Raw genomic sequence first — 25,440 nt, forward strand, 5'->3', positions numbered from 1 at the left:
ACATTCAAAGTGAGACGTACGAACAGAACAGTGCTCTCTTGTGAAGATTTGATGACCTACGGAGTGAGGAAACTCACTCCAAGATGATATTTGTGCAAGGTTCTCTCAACCTAGCTTGATGGACTCTCTACCTGGGTAACATCAAGTTAGGTGGAGAGAACATTGCCCAAATCTCATCTTTGGATGAGTTTCCTCTCTCCGTAGGTCATCAAATCATAGAAACATAGAAACATAGAAACATAGAAATGACGGCAGAAGGAGACCAAATGGCCCATCTAGTCTGCCCCGCAAATTTTCTCTCTCATACTTATCTGTTTCTCTTAGCTCTTGGTTCTATTTCCCTTCCACCCCCACCTTTAATGTAGAGAGCAGTGATGGAGCTGCATCCAAGTGAAATATCTAGCTTGATTAGTTAGGGGTAGAAGCCGCCGCAATAAGCAATCTGCACCCATGTTTATTTGTTTTACCCAGACTGTTATACAGCCCTTTTTGGTTGATTTTCTTCTCCCATGCCGTTGAAGCAGAGAGCTATGCTGGATATGCATCGAAAGTGAAGTATCAGGCACATTTGGTTTGGGGTAGTAACTGCCGTAACAAGCCAGCTACTCCCTGCTTTGCGAGTGCGAACCCTCTTTTCTGGATGTGTGAAGTATCAGTTTTTCTTCTCCCCTGCCGTTGAATCAGAGAACTATGCTGTATATGCATTGAAAGTGAAGTATCAGGCTTATTTGATTTGGGGTAGTAACCGCCGTAACAAGCCAGCTACTCCCCTCTTTGTGAGTGTGAATCCTTTTTTCCACATTTCCTCTTGCTGTTGAAGCTTAGAGCGATTTTGGAGTCACAGTAAGCCTGTGTATGTTTATTTAATAAGGGTATTGACTCCAGGCAGTAGCCGTCATTCTGGCGAGTCACCCACTCTTCATTGGCAGCCTCTTGACTTTATGGATCCACAGTGTTTATCCCATGCCCCTTTGAAGTCCTTCACAGTTCTGGTCTTCACCACATCCTCCGGAAGGGCATTCCAGGCATCCACCACCCTCTCCGTGAAGAAATACTTCCTGACATTGGTTCTGAATCTTCCTCCCTGGAGCTTCAAATCGTGACCCCTGGTTCTGCTGATTTTTTTCCTTCGGAAAAGGAAAATCTTCACAAGAGACCACTGTTCTGTTCGTACATCTGTCAAAGTGGCCCCTAACCCCCCTACAATAATACCTAAACTTCACCTCGAGTTACTAGGTGGGCTACCCATCGGGATATTATAGTTAGTCTCTCTCATAAAACACCCCCCCCCCCCCATTGCATGCAATATTTAGTACATTTTGATAAATCCAGGCCTAAGTCTGGTCAAGCCAAAGAGATATCCTAAAGTTAGCCAGCTAACTTTAAGATAGCTGGCTATATTCAATAGTGTGTCTGAAGTGTTGAATATGCCTCCAAAGTTAGCCGGTTATGTCTGAATATGGACCCCAGGGCTATGGTCAATTAATTCCTACCCCCAGCCCCCACAAATTTCACCTTGGTCAGTCCACTGGAAGACAAGACATTGTGCCTCCGAAGCGATGGATTGATCCACCACATTCGTTCTTTCCAGCATAGAATGGAGAAGCGCCAATAATCTGATTGATCACTCTGTACTATAAAGTATAAGCTAACCATTTTATCTCTCCCCCAGCTGGCATGGCCAGGTCCTGACACTCATCTGCAACACATTTCTCGTTATGTCCTCTTCTTTCTTTTATTTTCTGTATCTGTCCTATGTTTGAGTGCTGTCTGGCAAATACATGTAGATTCCTGTGGCTGTTAATGGGTTGTAGATATAGACAGTGTTTACGTTAGCAGCCAAAATGACTTCCCAAATCAAAATGTCAACAGGAGAGAAATCATGAATTTGTTAGAATGACATTATTTATGTAGGATGTGCCCAAGATAAATCACAAGGTTGCAACACCCTGACCTCAGAGTTGAGAATTTATCATCCAAATCTGAACATGGTGAGGCTAAGTAACTCGCTTAACATCCATGCAAGGAGGGCAAATGGGAGAAGCAAATCCACATTTCTAATTTCATAGCTTTGTATTATGACAATTATGCTACACTGCTAGCCCCATAGCTGATTATTTACGTAAGGAGGAAATAAGTAAGGAGGAAATAAGTTTAAAATGTAAACCGAATTGATCAATAATTTTGTTATTGGAAAGTCGGTATAGAAAAATGCTAAATAAATAAATAAATAAATAAATAAATAAGTAATATGTAACTGATTATTTCTATATAAAAGATATCACGAATCTCCAAGGTTTACACAGCTGGTATGCAACTGCACCGTCTGGTGTGTATTTATTGGGAATAGACAATCCAGATGAGAATAGGCGATTTTGTTTTCAGCCTCATCGCCACTGCACAGGTAGTATGGACCAGCCCCTAGCTAATTAATTTTTAAAACATGAAGAATCCTCATTAACAATGATGCACCCTTCTTTTATGCCTAGGGTACTACCCGCCTTTCTATATCAGTCTACCTATCACCGATAATATTCCCCTCGTCAATTGATAAACAGTATCTCGCCACTTGTGCTTTCCCATGTCAGATTATCTTTTGTCACCAGGTGGAAGACACTTCTATTTCTTCATCTGCCACACAGGAAAGTTCTTGGCTCATTTCCCAGCTCTTTCATCCCCCTCGGAACCTCCTCCTTGGTTGCTCGTGATGCGTTCGTGTTTTCGCTTGAGCTGCCCCAGCCTGGTGATTCGCTGCTATTCTTTGCTTCCAGAACACACCTGGCTGCACTCTGAGCAGCAGCTCCTTTCCTTGCCAGTACTGTATTTGCCTGGAGAGCATTTCAGAGAAATGGAAGGATTTTTCCGAAAAGTACCATAATTACTGAAAATAATCTCCTTTTTAATTAGATAATTATGGACTGACAGTAGCTATGAAAAGCTCTGAGACTTTTTTTTTTTTTTTTAACCTGGACTCAGCAGTAATTTCAGCACGCTAATTTGTGGGATAAAGTTTGCTGCCAGTTTGGAGGACATGTGACAGGCCTGTCTCCTGGAGGCCGTACGCAAGCCTCTTTATAGCATTTTTCTCTCTTAATTCTTGGGTTTTACCATATGTGTCACCTCCCTCTTTGACAGAGTTTCTCAGCCGATGGAAGCAACACTGTGACACAGAAGACTTACAAGTGCATCACAAGATGAAACATAATTAGGAGAATCAACAGTTACACTTCCAGTAGGAGAGGACCGGAAGGCACGCACCCTTATTATAAGTTTACAACAACAGGGTTGGCATGCTAACAGGGAATTATTTCAGATCAAGAGACAATAAGTTGTTTAACCAGGTATTTGTAAGTAGATTAAATATAGTGTTTTGAGTGTCACTTATAGACAAATATAAAATAAACCAATAGACTAAAAGTATTTTAGATTTGTTTTATCAGTCCTACTGCCTTAGAAATTTTAACCTGCTAACAACTCCAACAAAATTATGATGCATTCAGTAGTCCAGCAGCAAGAGGTGGGCTAGCCAGTCTTTTGCACTGTGTGCCACTGCCACATGTATGTAATCTAAAAAGTTGGTGAGAGGTTGCATGTGTGCACTTGGTGCAAAGAACTCCTAACCCGCAAAGAAGTCTCTTCTCTGGAGGCTAGAGAGACAGACTTGGAGGAGCTAAAGTATAGGTATATAGAGGAGATCTTCAGGGACATATTAGAGCAGTCCCATCTCCACTCAAGCAGCCCCTGTGCTGCCGTGGAGGAAACGATCATCTGGAAGGAGAGCAATAACTTGGTATGCCAGGAATTAATTGTGTAGCTAGGACCTGGTCTCAAGATTATGCAGCATCCTCTTGCACCGAAGATACGTCTCCAGGGGCCCTTGCCCAGGAGGTGTTGGGCCCGTCAGTCACAGACAGCTGCGACCTCTCATGCTTACCTCTTTTTTCCCTGCACCGTCAATCATTGAGAGAATGGCAGCGTCTGCCAACCAACGCTGACTCCTCCGGCGCCCCGGAACAGTGTGGGCACTGCCAACTGCCATCTTCCTTCTGGCATCACTTAGGCCAGCACGCACAGACGCATAGATCCTCCTTATGAATACGTCATGGTGGGAACCTTGGGGGCGTCCCCTCCCGATGATGTCATCACAGCTGTGTACTTATACTGACTGGCCCATTGCTAAGACGAGTTAGCAAGGAGTTCTCTCGCTTGTTAAATCTGCTCTAACTTGGATCTTCTGGCATTCAGATGCTCTGAGTACCTGCTCCTCGGGGGCTCTTTCGCATCTTGGCTATCTGCTCCTCGGAGGGCCCTCCTGCCTGGGACTTCCTGACCCGCTCCTCAGGTATCTCTGCTGGGACTTCCTTGTGTGAGTACACTCTTCAACGTCAATCAACCTTACTGAAGATTCCATGGCGTACCCTGTTCCTCGGGCCACTACCATTCTTCAGCCTGCCTTCGCTACTCTATCTGTGCTTCAGGATACTACCATCTATACAGGGTCTGCGACCTCTGTCTTCCAGTTCAGCCTCCACGGCATACCCTGCGCTGCGGGCCACTACCGGATCTGCGCTCAGAGGTATCTACATTAGCTTACAGGAATCCCCGGGTGTACCCCATGCTGCAGGCCACCACAGGACCCTTGTATCTACATCATCATCCTGACTACAGTATTTACTTAAAGACTTTGTTTTATTACATTTCCCACTCCTCGGGTTATGTACATTATTCTTTCCTTAATAAAGTCTCTCTCACAGCTGTGTCCTACGTCGCTGAGACCATGCCTATCGACGGTGAGGCCCACGGGGCTCCTCCCTGTGGGTGGAGACACCTCTCACCTTGGCCCAGGATTCACCAATTCTTCAAAACTATAACAGGAGGGAAGGGTTAGGACAGCTGTTGTAGTTGGTGATTCAATCATTAGGAATATAGATAGCTGGGTAGCTGGTGGACGTGAGGATCACTTGTAACTTGTCTGCCTAGTATAAAGGTAGTGGACCACACACATCACATAGATTGGATTTTAGATAGTGCTGGGGAGAAGCCGGCTGTCTTGGTACATGTGGGCACCAATAACAAAGGAAGGTGCAAGAGAGAGGTTCTGAAAGCCAAATTTAGGATATTTGGAAGAAAGTTGAAATCCAGAACCTTCGGGGTAGCATTTTCAGAAATCCCCATTCCATGTGCAGGACCTCAGAAGCAGGTAGAGCTCCAAAGTCTCAATGTGTGGATGAGAAGAAGGTTCAGGGAAGAGGGTTTTAGGTTTGTGAAGGACTGGGCAAAGGTTTGGGAAAGTGGGGACCTTTTCCAAAAGGATGGACTGCACCTTAACGAGGGTGGAACCAGGCTGCTGGCACTAACCTTTAAAAAGGAGATAGAGCAGCTTTTAAATGAGATGATGGCGAATGCTGACAGTCGCTCCAAAGTACATGGTTCGGAATGATATATTTATGAAGGATACTAACACAACAGGGAAGATAAGATAGGGCTTCCTGATAGAGAGGTTGCAATAAATGCAGAAGTGGCCCAGGTGCTTTTGACTAATTAGCAGACAGAGTTGAAGGATTCCAAATTACGCCTCTCAACTGATAAGCAGGTTGTTAATTCAAACAAAAACCACTCTGTAGTTACACAATGTTAAGTTCCATATTAGGAGTAACCACCCAGGAAAAAGATCTAGGTGTCATAGTGGATAACACATTGAAATCATCGGTTCAGTGTGCTGCGGTGGTCAAAAAAAGCAACCAGAATGTTAGGAATTATTAGGAATAGCCACTGTTATTACTGGCATCAGTAGCATGGGATCTACTTAGTTTTTGGGTACTTGCCAGGTACCTGTAGCCTAGATTGGCCACTGTTGGAAACAGGATGCTGGGCTTGATGGATTCTTGGTCTGACCCAGTGTGGCAATTTCTTATGTTCTTATGTCTGTATACAAATGCTAGAAATCTAAAAAATAAAATGGAAGAGTTAATGTGTATAGCACTGAATGAAAAGGTAAATATAGCTGGCATCTCAGAGACCTAGTGTAAGGAGCATAACCAATGGGACACTGTGATACCAGGATACAAATTATATCAAAATGATAGGATGGATCATATTAAAGAGGGCATTGAGTCAAACAGAATATTCTGCAGGAAACAAAATGCAATGTTGAACCTTTATGGATAGAAATTCCAGGTGAAAAAGGGAATAAAATCGTAGCGGGCTTGTTGTACCATCCACCTGGCCAGAATGAACTAAAAGAAATTAGGGAAGCTAAAAAAAAATCGTTATCGGCCTGCCACGAGAAATTTCGTTTCCCGTGGTTTGGGCTGATTTTATTTCATCTACCCACCCGAAACGAAGCCCGAAACCCACCCCGAATTACAACGGGGAGTTGTAAAAAACAAACAAACCCCAAACCCACTCCAACTCTTAAAATTGAATTAATTGCAACCCCCCACCTCCTGACCCCCCAAGACTTGCCCGACCCCCCCCCCAAGACTTACCGAAAGTCCCTGGTGGTCCAGCGGGGGTCCCAGGAGTGATCTCCCGTTCTCAGGCCGTTGGCTGCCAGTAATCAAAATGGCGCCGATGGCCCTTTGCCCTTACCATGTGACAGGGGCTATCGATACCATTGGCCGGCCTCTGTCACATGCCCGCGCCATTTTTTAAGATGGCACCGGCCATCCATTGCTCCTACCATGTGACAGGGGCTGACCAATGGCTCCGATAGCCCCTGTCACATGGTAAGGGCAAAGGGCATCAGCGCCATTTTGATTAGTGGTAGCCGATGGCCCGAGTGGGGGAGATCGCTCCTGGGACCCCGCTGGACCATCAGGGACTTTTGGTAAGTCTTGAGGGTCGGGAGGGAGGGGGGTCGCAATTAATTAAATTTGAAGGGTTGGGGTGGGTTTGGTTTTTTTTTTAAATGTGCCCTTTCTTCTCTCCCGAAATACAATAAGAAAACCACACAAAATTTCGTGTGTTTTCTTATCGTTTCGTTGCCCCCCTCCCAAAATGCAACAAAATAGGAAATATTGTCTCTATTTCCTATTTTGTTGCAAGCGATTGCACATCCCTAGTAATAATGAGTAATTTCAATTACTCCAGTACTGACTGGGTGAATCAGGACATTCTAGAGAGGTCAAATTCTTAGATGAAATAAATGACTGCATCATGGAGCAGCTGGTACAAGAAACAACAAGGGGGGAAGCTATTTTAGACCTAGTCCTAGTCCTTAGTGGAACACTAGATTTGGTGTGAGAGGTAATGGTTTTAGGGCCGCTTGGCAATAGTGATCCCAACATGATCAAATTCAACTTAATAACTGGAGAGGGGACACTAAAGCTACACTAGAGTTTTGTACTTTGTACCTTGTACTTTTGTTCTATATGAACCCATTTCCCTGTGCTTTCATGCAATGCAAAGTTTAAGTTAAACACGACGCAACCCTGTTCAAGCATTTAAGTTTTGTTCTATGTTTTTCTCTGTTACCAGTTCGATGTATTCTCTACCTCTCATTATTCCATGTCCTGGTTTCGATGTAATAAGTTGTTCTACTGTAAACCGGGGTGAAGGCTAACTGCTAAACCTCGGTATATAAAAGCACCGAAATAAAGAAATAAAGAAATAAAGAAATCTACTGTGATATAGTATTTAATCAAAAGAGTAACTATTATAAAATTATAAAAATGGTTATTAAAAACTGAAAGGAACAACTGCCAAGGTTAAGAGTTCACATCAGGCCTGGACCTTGCTTAAAAACCCCGTCTTGGAAGCTGAATTGGCCACTGTTGGAAAGAGGATGCTGGGCTCGAAGGACCCTCAGTCTGACCCAGACTGGCAACTTTTTCCGTTCTTATACATTTAGAGAATGTTCCAACAGGGTCCTTGCAGGTACATGGAACAATCTCTCGGTGGTAATGGTAGAGGAGAAAGCAGGATCAGAATTAAAGAAAGCATGGAATAAGCACAGAAGGCTGGAGCAACGTTTGGGTGTCGCATGGAAGTGGTGGAAAGGGTCAGACTCATTTCTTTGTGCCTGTAATCACTTCACTCCTCCTCTTTCAGTCTTGCTTTCCTCTTTTCTGTGTGCATGTCCCTCCTTTCTCCCTCCATCTTCTGCCATCTTCTTCCTCTCTCTATCCTCCTTTTCGCCACTCTATCCCATGGCTGCTCAATCATAGCCACTCTGTACCAGTTTTCTCTATAAAATGCCAGCAGAGGCTTTCCTTTTACTTCAAATGCCCAGCCATAAATCTAGTGTGGCCTTGTACCAAAAGAAATAAGGAATCATCTTAAAACTGTACCGAGGCTCCTGAACAAGACGAGAAGAAGATTCATGGAAGGTGATTATGTCAGTATTCCACATATTCCACTTCAGATTCAAACAATGTGCACAGCCTCTAATAAGTAACAACTTTCAGATGGGACTAAGGGAATAAAGAATGTTATTATTCCAGGCCAGCCTGGTGGCTTGGTGGCAAGGGCTACGTCCTGCTGTGCAGAAGATCCGGATACAATTTCTATGCTTGGCTTTTGTGCCACAGGTCAGCTGGGGCTAGGGATGCCACAGAAGCAGAACTCATATCTCATGGGGGACAGAAGAAATCAAAGCCCTTGCTCAACGGTGACACCTACTGGCTGGAGCTAAGGCGCATACATATTGAGCTCTGAGGGGGATTTTGACCTGTGATGCTCAGGTAAGGACTGCCACTGCAATGGCTACACTACTGAAGGCTGTATACACAGGGGAATTACCCTGGCTAGCTGAATGACTAGTTCTAGTCAACCTCCTCTGTGTATTTAGTAAAGTGCAGAGCATCCCATGGATCAAAACATTTGAGTGTTGTCTGGACCAAGGGTTGTAAGGCAGGAGACAGACTTCCTCGACATTTGGGGAAGTTATGAAAAGTGTGTTCGTTTCCATGGTGAGGTATGTTTATAGCTTGATGTCAGGATGTTAATTAGGCTGCAGGGCCTACTACCAGCTTATGAAGGAGATAAACAGTAGGCCTACGCTGTGTAGAGAATGATGAATTTCTACATCAAGTCTTTTATTCAAGAGGATAAATGTAGCCTGAGGTGGTTTTAATTTGGCTTCCTTTGTCAGGACATCAAAATGTTACATAGTCAAGAAAATGTGTTTTAAAATGATCTTGGGCCTTCTCCTTATTTGTGGTTGTTTTTATTAAACCTTTGAGTGAACTGCAGCTATGTCACAATGGATCTATTTTCAATGTTGAAAAATTTAAAGAAAAGTTGACTGGAATCCTGGTGCCATTTTAAAATACTTGCTAATGAAAGATTTATTTAATAAAAGGGAGAGCCAGGAAATTAGGAAACAGAAATTAATGGAATCTGAAAAGTTGTGTCTGGCAAGGGTAGAACATTATTTAGACCCTTTAGGCACCAGCCAAAATTCTTAGAAAAATATTTATAGCTTTTGTTAGATCTCTTTTTACTTTTGGGGCAATTTTTCTAATGTTGTTTTGCTTATTTTGTTTTTGACTTTTTTCCTTCCTTCTCCAACAGACTTTATTTTCTCCCCTTCAGCATTTTGCTCCCACTTCTCCCTTCTTCTGAAGCCGGGTGGCTGCTCTCAGCCTGATGGTTGCTCCTGGTCCAGCAGCCACTTCTTCTCCCAGCCCCAACCCTCAGAGCTACTGCTCTTTATGATTCCAGGCCCCGTCAACTGGCCCAGGGCCACCACTGATCTGTGTAGCCCTAAGCTATCTGTTAATTCTTCCTGCCCCAGCAGCTGCTGCTCTTTCTGGCTCTGCTCTGCAAATCTTCCCGTCCCTGGCCAGGGTCCTCTGCCCGAAAGCAAGCTATAACTCTGACATTTTAGCCACCTGGGTGATCTCACCCTTGTCCTTTTTTCTAGCCCTTTTGTTTGACACAGAGGAAGATCCTAAAGATTAGTTTCCAAGATGTATGACTTGCTATTACAAGGAGGTGATGAAAATATGGATGGGGAGGATATTGAAAAGATATTTGGCAAAGAACTGCTAAAGTCAACTCGTTCAGTGCATATATCCAAAACATTGGTTACAAAATATCTCACACCAAACTGACAGGGTCATTTATCAAAATGTGTTATTTATTTATTTGTTTATTTTTAACTTTTCTATACCGATGCTCCTGTACAGGATACATATCGCACCGGTTTACATGGAACTGAAAACTGTCGCCGGAAGGCGTATACAATGAAACATAGGAACCAAGAACGTGCGGGGAAAATAAAACAGATATGTGAAAAACTTTAGCAACATAAGAGAATACACTATCATATAATGTGGTAGATATAACATAATATTAAAATGAGTAACTTTAATAATAATAATAAGAATGGGAACGAGGCCTAAGCCTCAGGGAAACGAGCCGGTAGGGGGGAAAAGGGAGAGAGTTAAGGGAGAAAACCACAATGAGCAATGGGACGTTTAGCATTGGAAGGATTCAAGGGGGAGAGAGAGCATGGGCGAGTGGATTATCTGTCCGAAAAGGCCTGTCTGAAGAGCCAGGTTTTCAGTTTCTTTTTGAAGACTAAAGGGCAGGGTTTTTGGCGGAGGTCTGGTGGGAGCGAGTTCCAGAGTGGAGGCCCAGCTGTGGAGAGGGCGCGCTTCCTTAAAGAGGTTTTAGCAGGTGGGGTATATAGCATGTCTTTGTCTGCTCTTCTAGTGGGTCTGTTTGAGGTGTGTGGCCTTATTTGGAAGGTTAGATTGAGGGGGGAGATATTATGTAAAGCCTTGTGGATCATCATGAGGGTTTTAAAGAGGATCCTGAATTTGATTGGTAACAAAATTTGATTGGTAAAAACCAATCAAAATTTGATTGGTAACCAATCAAAAAGGCTCTAACGTACATTATATTGCATGATATTGCCACGATAGTGCAATATCACAGAGATATCACCAGACATATGTGATATTTTGCATGTCCCCACCCAGATACCCTTCCCTATTACAATGACCTTCTTTGAATGCAATTTACATGCATGAATAATACAAATGCATGCAAAGAAGGTTATTACTAGGCAATTGCATGCTAATATTTTATTGTGGCCAACCAAATGGCAGATGAAATTTAATGTGGATAAGTGCAAGGTGATGCATATAGGGAAAAATAACCCATGCTATAATTACACAATGTTGGGTTCCATATTAGGTGCTACAACCCAAGAAAGAGATCTAGGCGTCATAGTGGATAACACATTGAAATCGTCGGTTCAGTGTGCTACGGCAGTCAAAAAAGCAAACAGAATGTTGGGAATTATTAGAAAGGGAATGGTGAATAAAATGGAAAATGTCATAATGCCTCTGTATCGCTCCATGGTGAGACCGCACCTTGAATACTGTGTACAATTCTGGTCGCCGCTTCTCAAAAAAGATATAATTGCGATGGAGAAGGTACAGAGAAGGGCTACCAAAATGATAAGGGGAATGGAACGGCTCCCCTATGAGGAAAGACTAAAGAGGTTAGGACTTTTCAGCTTGGAGAAGAGACGGCTGAGGGGGGATATGATAGAGGTGTTTAAAATCATGAGAGGTCTAGAACGGGTAGATGTGAATCGGTTATTTACTCTTTCGGAAGGTAGAAAGACTAGGGGGCACTCCATGAAGTTAGCATGGGGCACATTTAAAACTAATCGGAGAAAGTTCTTTTTTACTCAACGCACAATTAAACTCTGGAATTTGTTGCCAGAGGATGTTTAGTGCAGTTAGTATAGCTGTGTTTAAAAAAGGATTGGATAAGTTCTTGGAGGAGAAGTCCATTACCTGCTATTAAGTTCACTTAGAGAATAGCCACTGCCATTAGCAATGGTAACATGGAATAGACTTAGTGTTTGGGTACTTGCCAGGTTCTTATGGCCTGGATTGGCCACTGTTGGAAACAGGATGCTGGGCTTGATGGGCCCTTGGTCTGACCCATTTTCTTATGATCTAATAAACTACAACTCCCTGGTATGTGTGCGGCAGGAGTACCAGGATCCTAATATGGGTCCCGAGGATCCCACCGCACATTTAAAATGGCAGGGGAAAAAATGTGGCCAAACGAGGAGGTTGAGCAGGGGTCATTGCTGACCCCTGTTGCAACCTGGGGCCAGCCAGTCAAGGCAGCCCCGACTCCTCAAAAATACAAATAAAGGTAAAAGTATGTATGCAGCAGCAGTAGCCCCCGATAGACAATTCCCTTCCCCTCGCCCCCCAATTCACAATAACCAGGTTCCCCCTCCCTCCTGATTACCCAAAGAGCAGCAGCATCAAAATCCCCCTTCTCCCTCCCCCCTGACCCCCTCGAGATCCTCACCAACATCCCCCTCCCCCTCCCCCTGACCCCCCCTGATAGCAGCCTCACCAAAATCACCCTCCCGCTTCCCCTGACCCCACGATAGCAGCCTCACCAACATCCCCCTCCCCCTCCCCCTGACCCCCCCTGATAGCAGCCTCACCAAAATCACCTTCCCGCTTCCCCTGACCCCACGATAGCAGCCTCACCAACATCCCCCTCCCACTCCCCCTGACCCCCTGATAGCAGCCTCACCAACATCCTCCTCCCCCCGCCCCCTTACTTATATGTAAGGAAGAATATTCAGTTTACCGTTTCTGGTGCCTCTTAGGATGCCTTGGAATTTTTCAGCAGTTTTTAGGTTTGAGACTTTTAAGCTCATTTATGGTCCAGTAGACAGCCTCTTCACCTCTTAGCTAGGAAGAAATAAGGACGATTAAATATATAATCACCTCTGAAGCAGACATCTTGTCGAAACATGGCCATATTGGGCATATTGGATCCATCATTGTGCTAATTATATGCTTGATTTATTGGAAATATGCTTTTATTAATATTAAATTTGTAATATTTTACCACACATTTTAAAATATTTATTATTTTATTATCTATTTGGGGGTTTTTTGTGTACCACTCTTGTTGTTTTCATCTTTGTAAGGCTAACAAAATTGTAACATTCCAGTTTTCAAGACTAGTAAACTATCTTTAATGTAAAGAAGACTCTGGAATGAGGAGGCATGGCATTAGGATGAAAGGAGGAAGTCTCAGGAGTAGTGTAAGGAATTATTTCTTTATAGAAAGAGTGGTGGACACATGGAACAGCCTCCTGATGGAGGTGGTGGAGACGAGAACTATTAGAATTCAAGAAAACATGAGATAAGTATAGGGGATCTCTAAAGGAAAGGAAGGGACTAATAAGCTGAGCAGGAGATGTGGATGTGCAGACTGGATGAGTCTTATGGTTTTTATGTGCCACCATGTTCTCTGTTTCTATGTTTCTCACCTCTGTCATTGTCTGATGAAGGGACAAGTATTGAGACTGCTGCAGTAGTCCACTTGAATGCACAGAAATAAAGGTTAACAAACCTTAATATATATATATATTAAGTTCGCTCAATGAACAGGTATCATCATATATATATATATATATATATATATATATAAAACCCCACCTTAGGGAACATAAAATGATGGGAGGGTTTTCCCCATTGGAGTTAGGGTTCATCTCCCAAATTTATTTAGTGTGCTCAAACCTATGGGTCATGCAAATGGTGACATGGATCTAGATGGATACAGCAGGGGTGCACACAAATCTCTAGAACTCCATCATCCCCCTTTCCATGAACTTTGGCCCTTAAACTATCCCATTGTAAGAATATGCATTTGTTTTGAACAAATGCAAAAAATGCAACAAATGAGGCCATTTTTGTTTGTCTAAATGATACAAACTGAAAATAGGCCTTGGATGAATATACATGAAAATTTTAGTGTATATTCATACTCATTCCATAAAACCAAAAAAAGAGTCTCTGGCAGGATCAGGCCTTGGCAATGACCTATCTGCAATCCAATGGGTTACAGGCTCTGAGACAACATGGTTTTACCAAAGTCAGGTCCTAGCACCTAAGCCTGAGCCCTAGGCTAAGATCTGATGCTGACGCCCAGTCAAGGCCGGGTCCTGGTCACTGAGACCTGAACCTGGACCTAGACCCAGGTTCAATGCCGGGGCCTGGTTGAGACTAGTCCAAGTCACTAGGACCTTGGCCTGAGGTCCAAGGCCAGATCCAGATCACCAAGGCCTAGACTCAATGTTGAGGTCCAGCCAAGGTCCCATCACCAAAATCTGGCCTAGGCCTGGGTCCAATATTGGGGACCAGCCAAGGTCAGCTTCCATCACCAGGACCCACACCTAGGCTAGGCCCAGGCCCAAGGTCTAGGCCCAGAGACCCAGGAATAGGTTAACCAATGTATTCTTTTCTTGATACATTGACTAAAAATGAAGTCCTTAACCCAAAGGATGTGACATAGTGACATTGCTGTAGCACCTTCCTCCAGGGCAGATGTTGTCAGTTTGTCATTTGACTGTTCAAGAAAATGGCATCATTCGCCCTGGAGTAAGGCATCACAGCCATGTCACTCTAGTGTGTCTTTCAGGCAGAGGATATCATTTTTAGTCACTGGATCATGAAAAGAAGACATCAGAAAGCCTACTATTGGGCATCTGGGGCTAGATCTCAGGCCTAGACCTGGCCTAAGCCTAGGCACTGGCTAGGAGACCTGGTCTTGCCTGGGCCCCAGTGATTGGCTCAGGCCTGGGCCTCAATCGAGACCTGGCTTTGGCTGGGCTCCAGCATCATATCCATGCTGAGACCCGGGCCTTGGCAACTGGGACCCAGCCTTAGTGACTGGGGCCCAGCTTTAATGATAGGGACACGGCCTTGGCCATGCCCTGGCATCAGGCTCAGGCCTTGGCCATGCTCTGGTATCTGGCTCAGGCCTCAGCCATGCCCCAGTGTCTCATCTGGGTTTAGGCCTTGGGCCTGAGCACAGGTCTTAGTGACCAGGACCCAAATTCAGCTGGTCCTCTGTGATAGACCCAGGCTTAGGCCTTAGGGCTCAGTGACCAGGACCCAGCCTCGACCGGGCCCTAGCATTGGACCCAGTCTTAGCCTATGTTTTTCTTTTACAGTGAAGTCAATGACTTTTACAATGAAGTCATTTATTTCAAAGTAAAACAAAAAAGAATGGAATGGAAAATAAATATTTTTTGTTTGTTCCAAAACTAATAAAATGAATTGAGGTACCCATGAATCAAACTATGAATCCGAAACATATTTTTCAGGGCTGCAGGTTCTGATCCCATAATGCTGGCAGCAATTAATCACTAAGTGGTGTCACACCACTTTTAGATAAACACAAACTCTTAACTTTATTTCTGGTCATAATCCAGCCACTATCTACAGGATTAGAATGGGGTATGCATATAAATACTCAATACTCAGAATTTATGGGATACAAACAGAGTAAATATTTTCCAAATTATACCATATAGTATTCTGCCTCTATTATGTATTTCCTATGTACAGTTTAAAAAGATAGCTTGACATGGTCCTTTCTCGCAGAGGAGGTCTGCTTCTTATTTATTTATTTAACTTTTTTTTTTTAACTGGCAAAACAAATAATAGAGTCTTATTAGGCATAAACTGAAGATTACAGCAACCGGTGTCACATAAATAAGGACAAGTAAAATGAAAATAATTATGCAGGGGTAACCAGATTAGCTGTGGAATCACACAGGCTCGGCCAGTGCAGGGCTTACCAGAGTTGAGAGAGAATCACGAGGGAAAACACCCAGAAACCCCTGTTTCAAGCCAGAGGTTAACCTTTTAGAAGCTGTGTACGTGTAGGCTGACCAGCAGTATAACAGCAAACACAGAAACTATGCAAAGTAAAGCATGAACAACAGAATTAATAACGGAAACAGGCGAGAGCTCTGAATGCAGGACACTGTGAAAGCAGGACAACTGTAAATAAACAGGAAACACTTGTGGAGACAGGATATATGGTACTCTACAGGATGAATGCATCAGCTTACATTTGAAATTCAATTTGATCTCTCAACTACAATTTCCAAACAGTTTACAGGAATATAACAGTTACATTTCCCCAGAGTACAATTCTCCCATTTTCACACCATTAGCAGGCCTGGCACGAACATTAGGCGGAACTAGGCGACCGCCTAGGATGCTGAAAGTGGGCAGATGCAAGGGTGCCATTTTTTAAATCGGCGAAGGACGGCTGAGAGCAGCAGGGGCGCGTGAATGGAGGTTTGGTGAGCAGGAGATAGATAGGGGCAAGGCATAGAGGCGGGCCACATGCGAAAGTTGGCGACTCGGGAGAGAGAGAGAGGCCACACGACACAGTGACATCACCATCTAGGGCAGCTGCAGACCCTTGCACCAGCACTAACCATTCGATACCTTTTCACTCAATATCTCAAACCACTCCCCAAAGCGCAAAGGATAATGATAACACTCCCAGATTCCTCTTCATTTTAAACACCAAATCCTTGTGAGAAATGAAGTCTCCCCATACTTGGGATTTACTCTCAGACTCCCTCTTTACTCACCCTTTCATTACAATCTCTTCATTAGTTTATTAATGTATTTGATGGATTGCCTTTCTTCAGCAACAATCAAGGTGATGTACAATTAAAGAAATTAACAGGCATATAATACAATCAATAATTATACAATAAATAATATATAACATATGATTTGGCAACAAGCAGGTCTCCCCAGTATCCTTCATGCCCTGGGTTCTTCATCTCAAAACATCCTCTTTTCTCCCTCCTCTGGGCTTTTTCCTCAAAGCAAGGAAGCACCTCTTCTCCATCCTCAGCTCCTGGACATTTCCTTATGGAAGGAAGCCTTGAGGGGAAGAGCCCCTACCTTCTTCCACTCCATGGCCATGGTCATCCTCCCTTAAGAGGAAGATCCCCTACAGGGCCCCATTACATAGTGAGGCTAGTCCCCAGGCCCACAAGCCCACAGATTGGCTAATCCAGGCCACTACATCCTGGGGGTCCCTCTCACACCAATTCCAACCTGGGAAACGGCAAACTCCTCCCATTTTTATGCCTACCACTAAACCATCTTCCAGCAGTCACATAAATCCACAACATTAAGGGGACCAACACACCGCACCGGAAACCTAACAGGATTAAGACATCATATTGCTCTGCTCTCGCAAAATGCCATCCAGTGGTCATTCAACATTATTACAAGTGCAACATATAATATGTTAGATAAGGGCAGTGAGCAATAAACTCCCCAGGACTCCCCCACAACAAATTGTTGTGTGCTGCTAGAATGGAGCGTGACACACATTAAGGGGGTATTCCTCCTATATGGCTCATGATGTTGAAAGGTTCTTAACAATCCCAATAACATCTGTCTTTAAAGCAATGGTTCCTAACCCTGTCCTAGATTCACACCTATCTGATCTGGTTTTCAGGATGGCATTTGGCCTTTTAGTAGGGTTTATCTGGATATACCTCTTCATTTTTGTTTTATTAGAGGTAACCATTTCATGTTGTCTTACGATACGGGAAAGGGTATTTTATGTAGGTTTAATGGTTCTGCTTACTTTTATCCTTTATGTTCACATTATATATATATATGGTTATAATGTGAAATTAAATGTTCTTAAAGGCTGTTTTGTTTCATCATGATGTGGAATCCTGTTTTAATTATTATGGGTTACGCTGTTCTGTTAATTTACCCAAGTGATTCAAATTTACGTATTATTCTATATATTTAGATTGTGATTCATTTCAAGCATTTTGTTTGGATAGAAATGAGAAATCCCAACAAAATAAATACATTTACATATGCTGGATCTCTAATATATGCAAATCTAGCTCATGCATATTTAAAGGGACCTATGGACCCTTTACCAGGTGCTTTTCTTCTCCCACTGGAGGACATATTGAAAATGGCAAAGTATAATGAGTGGGTTGAACCATTTGCTTAGGTTTCCCCCATTATAGGGTAACATAGTAACACAGTAAATGACAGCAGATAAAGACCAAAATGGTCCATCCAGACTGCCCAGCAATTTATTTATCTATTTATTTTCATTTCATTGTAGGGTAGCTGCGACTGCCATTCCATGCAGGCCACCCCCAAGCCTAAATGTAAACAATAGATGTAACAGAAAAGTTACCCTATTTCTTCATTTCCATTCTCAAGTCAGCAGTTTGTCCCCCACCCTTTTAAATTCCATTAACGTTCTCATTTTCACCTCCTCTTCTGGGAGGGTATGCACCACTCTTTCCATGAAGAAGTATTTCTTGACATTGTTCCTCAATCTTACCCCCATGGAGTTTCATTTTGTGACCTATAGTTTTACAGCTTCCTTTCCATTGGAAAAGATTTTGATTTTTGCACATCATTAAAATCTTTCAAATATTTGAAGGTCTCTCCTGTCTTCCAGGATATACATATTAAGGTCCTTCAGTTTCCTCTCATATGATTTTCCATAGAGACTGCACATCATTTTGGTTGCCTTTTTCCGTTCTGTCTTTATTGCTTTTGAGATGAGGTCTCCACAACCGAATGCAGTACTCTAAGTGAAGCCTCACCAAGGATCTGTACACTGGTATTATCACCTTCTTTTTCCTTCTGTTTATGCCTTTCTATGCAGCCCAGCATTTCTCTGGCATTAGCCACAATTGCTAATGGCAATGGATATTGCTTCACCACCTTCAGACCATCAGACACTATCACCTCAAGGTCTCTCTCCAAGTCTGTGCATGTCAGTCTTTTGCCTCCCCTAAATACATAGGGCTCCTTTAGATTGCCATGCCCCAAATGCATGACTCTGCATTTCTAGGCATTGAATCCCAACTGCCAAACTTTCGACCACTTTCAAGCTTTCCTAGGTCACTTTTCATTCTCTTTACTCCTTCAAATGTGTCCACTCTCTTGCAGGTCTTGGCATCATCCGTAAAAAGACAATTTTTACCTTCTAATCCCTCTGCAATATCACTCACAAAGATGTTAAACAGAACTGGTCCCAAAACAGATCCTTGAGAAACTCCACTTATTACTCTTCTTTCTTCAGAATTAGGTTCCATTTACCACCACTCATTGGCCAATTTGTAATCCATTTCACCAGCTTGGGATCCACTTCCATGAGCCTTCCATGTGGGACCCGTATCAAAAGCCTTGCTAAAATCCAAGTAAACCATTTCAATTGTTCTTCCCTGATTCAATTCTCTAGTCACCCAATCAAAAAAATGATTCAGAATTGTTTGACAGGACCTTCCTCTGTAAAACCGTGTTGACTTAGATCCAGATAGGATTGCAGATAGGTCATCATCTTTTCCTTAAGCAGTCTCTCCATTTATTTTCCCACCACCAAGTTAAGGCTAACCAGTCTATAGTTCCCAGCCTCCCCCCTACTGCCACTTTTGCAAAGTGGGACCACAACCCCCTGTTACATTACTCCCATCTCCAATGATCTATTGAACAGGTCCTTCAGTGGACCTGCTAGAACTTCTTGGAGCTTATTAAGTATCCTGGGATGTATCTCAATCAGCCCCATGGCCTTGTCCACTTTCAGTTTGCCCAGTTCCTCCCAATCATCTCTTCTTGGGATGTATCTATTCCACTTTGATCTGTACTCTTGCTAGCCAACAACAGTCCTTCTCCAATGTCTTTCTTAGTGAAAACCGAACTGAATTAATTATTAAATTCTTCTGTTATTTCTTCTTTTTAAATTGGCCCACTGTCACTCCACTTCACCCATTTCCTTGTAGCTTTCTAGCTCCTCCTTGGAGTACATAGACATTTTACTGAAATTTGTATTTGGTAATCCTAGATCTTGGCCTTTGTGTGACTTCCCTCTCTTTTGGTTGTTATATCCAGCCATACCATCTGATGATCATTGGTGCCCAGGTGGGCGCCTACCTGGACATTTGAGATTCTGTCTCCATTCATGAGCACCAGATCCAATAATACTCCTCCCCTTGTGGGTTCCATCACCATTTGTCTGAGCATAGCCCCTTGAAGGGCATCTATAGTCTCTCTACTTATTGCAGATTCGGCAGCAGGGATACTGCAATCCACATCTGGTATATTAAAATTTCCAATGAGCAACATTTCACCTTTTCTTTCCCCTTTTGGATGTCTTTGGCCAGATCTCTATCCAGTTTTACTGGCTGATTTGGAGGCCTGTAGACTACACCACTGTAAATGGAAGTGCCATCAAGTTTTCCTTTCCCTATGACCCCGGCATTTCAGTTGTTTGGGTATTAATTTTGGCATAAAGAACAACTTCTCCCCCATTTCTGTCATCTCTATCCTTTCTGAACAGTTTGTAACCCCATATGGCTTTATCCCATTCATTAGACTCACTGAACTATGTTTCCATAACAGCAACGATATCCGAGTCTACCTCCACCATTAGGGCCTGCAGATCTGGAATGTTATTGCCCAGACTATGAGCATTTGCACTCATAGCTTTCCTCACTTCTCACTGCTCTTCCTGGACACCTTTTCTGCCCTATTCATCTGATTTTTGTTAATTTTTCCACCCACTTCCTGGAGTTGTTGGGGTGACATTTCATCTTCCTTCTGCCACCTCTGTCCTCTAGTTTAAATGCCTTATGACATATGATTTGAATTTTTCATTTAGAATCCTTTTTCCTGCCACAGTTAGACATAGAACCTTTTACTGTTCCCTACACATCCCCAGCCTCCAATATATTCAAATCTTTCTTCCTTGCACTAGGTCTGAGCCATGTGTTGAAGTTATCTACAAGGCTTAGCCTTTCCTTCCCCTTTCCATGAACAGGTAACACTTGTGAAAAGGCAATAGTCTTCACCATGAGTCTAATCTGCTTCCTCAGAGTCTGGAAATCTCTCTGGATGCTGTTTCTAGCAAGGTCATTGGTTCCCAAATGGATAATAATGTCAATTTCAGAGTCCTTACTTTCTTCTTCAGTTGCTTTGACTATCTGATTTGCATTTCTACCAGTTAAGGATCCTAGAAGGCATTTAATTATAGTGTTCCCCTCAAAAATGAATTCCCAAATTAGTGACTCTGATGACGGAGTCTCCCAGCTTTTGGTTGTGTTATGTGATTTCTGTGCACATTGGGTATCTTCCTTCTTTTCAGATATCACTTCAGACTCCATTTCTAGAACATCTTCACTTTCCATTACAGAGAGGGCATTTTGTACTGGTGTCATTTGGAGAGATTGCGTGTCTCAATGTTACGGGTCTTATCCTACCAGAGCCCACTATAATCCATTTATTCCTGGGTTTCTGGATGCTCTGTGGAATTGGGGCTGGACATCTGGGATATGCAATTGGGGAGAGTGGGTGTCTCTGGGTCATAGGTCTTATCCTACCTGAGTCCACTGTGAATCACTTGTATCAGGGTTTCTGAATCTTCTGTGATAGTGGGGGAACGTTTCCTGAGTACTGTAACGTGGGTGAGGCTTCCTTGGTGGTTGCTAATTCCTTTTTAATTGTAGCTAACTCAGCTTTAAGTTGAGTCAACTCCTTTTACACTGAAGAGATTTGTGAACAAATGGGGCAAGCCCAAAGCCTCCACATGGTTGTTACACTGAATAATAGTCATTTTGTTCATTTGATTTGATAGGGAACTCCTTTAATCTGATAAAGATTTGCAGAGTATCTTGTTACCAATTACTGTGATTATGTTCCCCAGGAAGACTATTTTAGAAGAGCAAGCTCAGGGTGGGTGTTATTGTTTGTAAGGTTTTGGGTGGACCCTTGGGCAATGTGGCAGCTGACCACGCCCAATGGGGAAGTCCCGTGAGGGGCCACAGGTCAGGCTCAGCTTTGGGACACACAACACAGAGTTATATCTTTTATTAGACAGATTTGAGAAGCCACCAGAGGTGGCAGTAGTGAGTAGAGGTGAAGCCCGGCTGGGCTTAGGGCTCCTCAGGATACTGGAACAGCGATTCCCTCTATGGCTGTGCTGTAGTGGAGAGAAACTGAGATAGTGAGTACAGTGGATCATACACAGGGTTCTGGTATAGCCTCATTGGTAAAGTCACTCACACAGCGATTTCTCCCGGAAGGTGACACAGAAGCTGGAATAGAGGCAGCTCCTCGAGGAGCGAGTAACTGGTTGCAGGGAACAGCTCTGAGGAAATAAAGTTGGTAACTCACTGATGATGTAGGCAGCGGTTTCTTCCAAGCAGAAGAGATAAGTTCAGGCAGTGAGTCAGGGAACATGGGCCCTCGAGGAGCGAGTACTGGTTCCTGATAGTGACCTGCAAGAAATGAGAGAGGCCCCCGAGGAGCGGGTACCCCGATAGGATAAAGTCCAAAAGTTGGAGAGGCAGAGTAGCAAGGTACAGAGAGCGAATCCCATCCGTAAGGAGATCCCTTGCTAACTCGATTAGCTAGGAAACAGGGTAGGCTTTTGTATCCGGGATGTGTGACATCATCACAGGGGGACGCCCCTGAGGTTCGCGCCAAAGAGAGAATAAGAAGCAGGGCTGCGCGGCGCGTGCGCCCTATGGTACCAGGACAACATGGCGGGATGCAGCGCCCAAGCCGGACCGGGGAGGACGGCAGGCAGACGCCGCGGCAGCCAGACGTCCATCAACCGCGGGAGGAGTCACAAAAAAGGTAAGGTGGGCGGAGTGGAGACGTCGGGCAGCGACGGTCGTAACAGTGGGTTTTTAACAGTTGAGAATATCAGCAAACAAAATGTTCCCTTAGTTGGTGTTTATCTAATCCACTGAAAGTTAAGGGGAGGGGGGGGGGGGTTTCTTATTTTTTTTTACAAAGCTCAGTAGATCGATCCTGGGGATTCATACAGTGCCCCAAGCGAAGTTTCTAGGATAATCTTTGAGTGAAGCTTGGAGGGGGAGAAAGCCTCTTGTCTCTGTGCCTCCAAGGTATTGCAGGGAGTAGCATACAGTTTGCCCCTGTGCTGATATACGTGGCAGGGCTCCATGCTCATCGGGACCAGCATTTGGAAGTCCAGGATACCGCATGCTAGAGGGCCCCAATGGACAGTAACACACAGGATTACATAGGACCTATGATTTGACTTTTTCATTTAGAATCCTTTTTCCTGCCACAATTAGACACAGAGCCTTTTACTGTTCCCTACACGTCCCCAGCCTCCAATATGTTAAAATCTTTCTTCCTTGCACCAGGTCTGAGCCGTGTATTGAAGTTATCTGCAAGGCTTAGCCTTTCCTTCCCCTTTGCATAGCACACAGGATTACATAATAAGAATATTTGTCTGGCGGAGGAGGGGAGAATCAGGAGACCTGGAACCCAAAGTGAAAGAACTTTCGGGGAAGAATGATGCAACGCAACTTGTGAAACTGTTTGGAGGACAAGCAGTCATGCGTTTTAAGTATTTTTCTGATGTGGGTTCTTGCTTCTGGCAAACCTATAAAACAAAGAACAGGAGTTAAATTCAGCAACAGAGAATCATCACATATGTATTTGTATGATTTACCTGTAGGAGTGTTTGAAGTAATCGGAAAAGAAATACAAGAAGTGGGCACCTAGAGAGATGACTTAGACTTAAATAGAAAAATGGGTGAAAGGAATACTGAGAGAAACGTATCTGTGCATAAACTTTTTTTTTTCTGTTGAGCAAGGTGAACCTGGGTAAAGAGAAAGGAAAGAAAGAAAGTTGTTACACCATTAGTGTGGGATTATACGGAGTAATTTGCCTTAATTTACCTGTTTTTTTGAATGAGAGTCCATTTCATGCATTGACCACCATTTACCATCCAGCGGGAGAGTTAAATAAAAATCTTTTCTTGTATTAAAAGTGTCTGGCCTTTTAGGCTTTTTCCATTTCCTTCCATCTCGGCCTCTCCTCCCGACCTCTGAGATGGGTTTACCCATTCTTTAACAGGCACTGTAGAGAGGTGGGATTGCGAGGACTGGGGGAGGGCGCCCCTCCTCCTCGCGCATGCCCCTGGGAAAGGCAGCAGGGTCCAGGGAACATTCCACCCACTAACCTCACCCGAAACCTGGCTGCGCCAGCATGCTCCGAACAGTGGGGGGGAGGGGGGTGCCCACGGCGGCATGCCTGAGCATGGGCTTGCCTCACCGGCTGGTTTACATTAAGGGGAACGGAGACACTGGAGATGTTCTGCAGGGAAAAAGATAGGTCTACGGGCCGCAGAGTTACGCAAATGGGGAAATGCAGACTCAGCTTGACTCGTTATACTGTCCCCAGTGAAGTATGGGATTATCGGTTGGTCCACATTAGGTGAAAGATGGCATGTGCTGCCCTCCTCTCAGCCTTCTCTAGCCCAGAGAGGACAGCTGTGTCGGATTTGGTAGCAGGGATTGGAACCGCGGTATAACCGCCACCATCGCCAGAGTAGCTCAACTTGTTCAGTTATTACGGTTCATGCTAGACCTCAGCAATTTTCAGAAGCCATTCACCCGGGCAAAAGGTCCATCTGAACACTGGCCCAGCCTCATCTCCACTAAAAGTACACGATGCGCACACTTTCGGGGAGAGGGGGCGTTCTCAGGTGCACTTACATCGGAGGAGGTAAACAATGCACGTAGATTTCATTTTTAAATCTACAAATGCTATTTGCCATATAGAAAGTACCCGTAAGGAAAAAAAAGTGGGCGCATCCATCTGCGGTTAGTTTGTACCTGTGGCAGTTTACAAAGCAAAAGCACACTTTGCACTTTCACTTTGAGAAGTACCCGCAGACTCCACAGCAAGGCGAGCACCAATAAAGTCGCCCTCTCCCCCTCCCTGAAACATTTTGTCATCTGAAGGTACTAAATCCCCTGCCTCTTTAAACTGTCCGAAATTAAGGACTTGTTTAAACTGGCACCTCCCGGGCTATCTCTAGAAAACACTTTTTGCTTCTGCTGGGTGTGCGACCAGGTAAAAGGCCGCAATCGTTTCTTCACGCCTAAGACATAGGATACAGCTCTAGGGATTTTAAATGCTGCCAGTTAGCAGTGTGGAGGTAAGAACATAAAACATGGAAATCCTTGTCTTACAATGTGCCGGCATGCCAAGCACATTTAGATGCTTCTGGGCTAGGCGACCCCCGGCGGAGACGGACTGTGCTTCGTAATCGAGTCTGAAAGCGACCCATCAAATGTTGTATTTTAGAAGTAAGGCATAATTAGACAGATTGGGGGGCTGACAATAAGAAGAGGCTCACTGCAGGGGGGTGGGGGTGTCATCATTGGGGCATATCAGAGGGGACTGCCCCTGTGGGAGAAATCTGGACTGTTAGGGGGCAGAATGTTTGTCCCGGTTTATTTATTTATTTATTTATTTATTTAAAATACTTATTCGTCGCCTACAGCAAACTAGACACACTAGGCAGATTACAATACAAAATAAAATACAACACTAAATCGATCAATCAAAAAACAAAAACAAACAAAATAGCCAGTTAGCTGAACATAAAAACATAAAAGCTAACTGGCCAGTGAGATGAGGTATTTGGGTTGGAGGATTAGTCAGGGGTGGTTGTTTTTTTTTGTATTTGCTGATATTTTTTCATATTTGATATTCTTTACCGTTTTGTCTTCCTCTCCTCTTCCCACCAGGGAGGCTGTGGGTTTGGCAGCATCGGTGCAGGCCGATACAGTACAGTGAGCTCCG

The sequence above is a fragment of the Rhinatrema bivittatum genome, chromosome 1, assembly GCF_901001135.1.
Source record: "Rhinatrema bivittatum chromosome 1, aRhiBiv1.1, whole genome shotgun sequence".
Lineage (NCBI taxonomy): Eukaryota > Metazoa > Chordata > Amphibia > Gymnophiona > Rhinatrematidae > Rhinatrema > Rhinatrema bivittatum.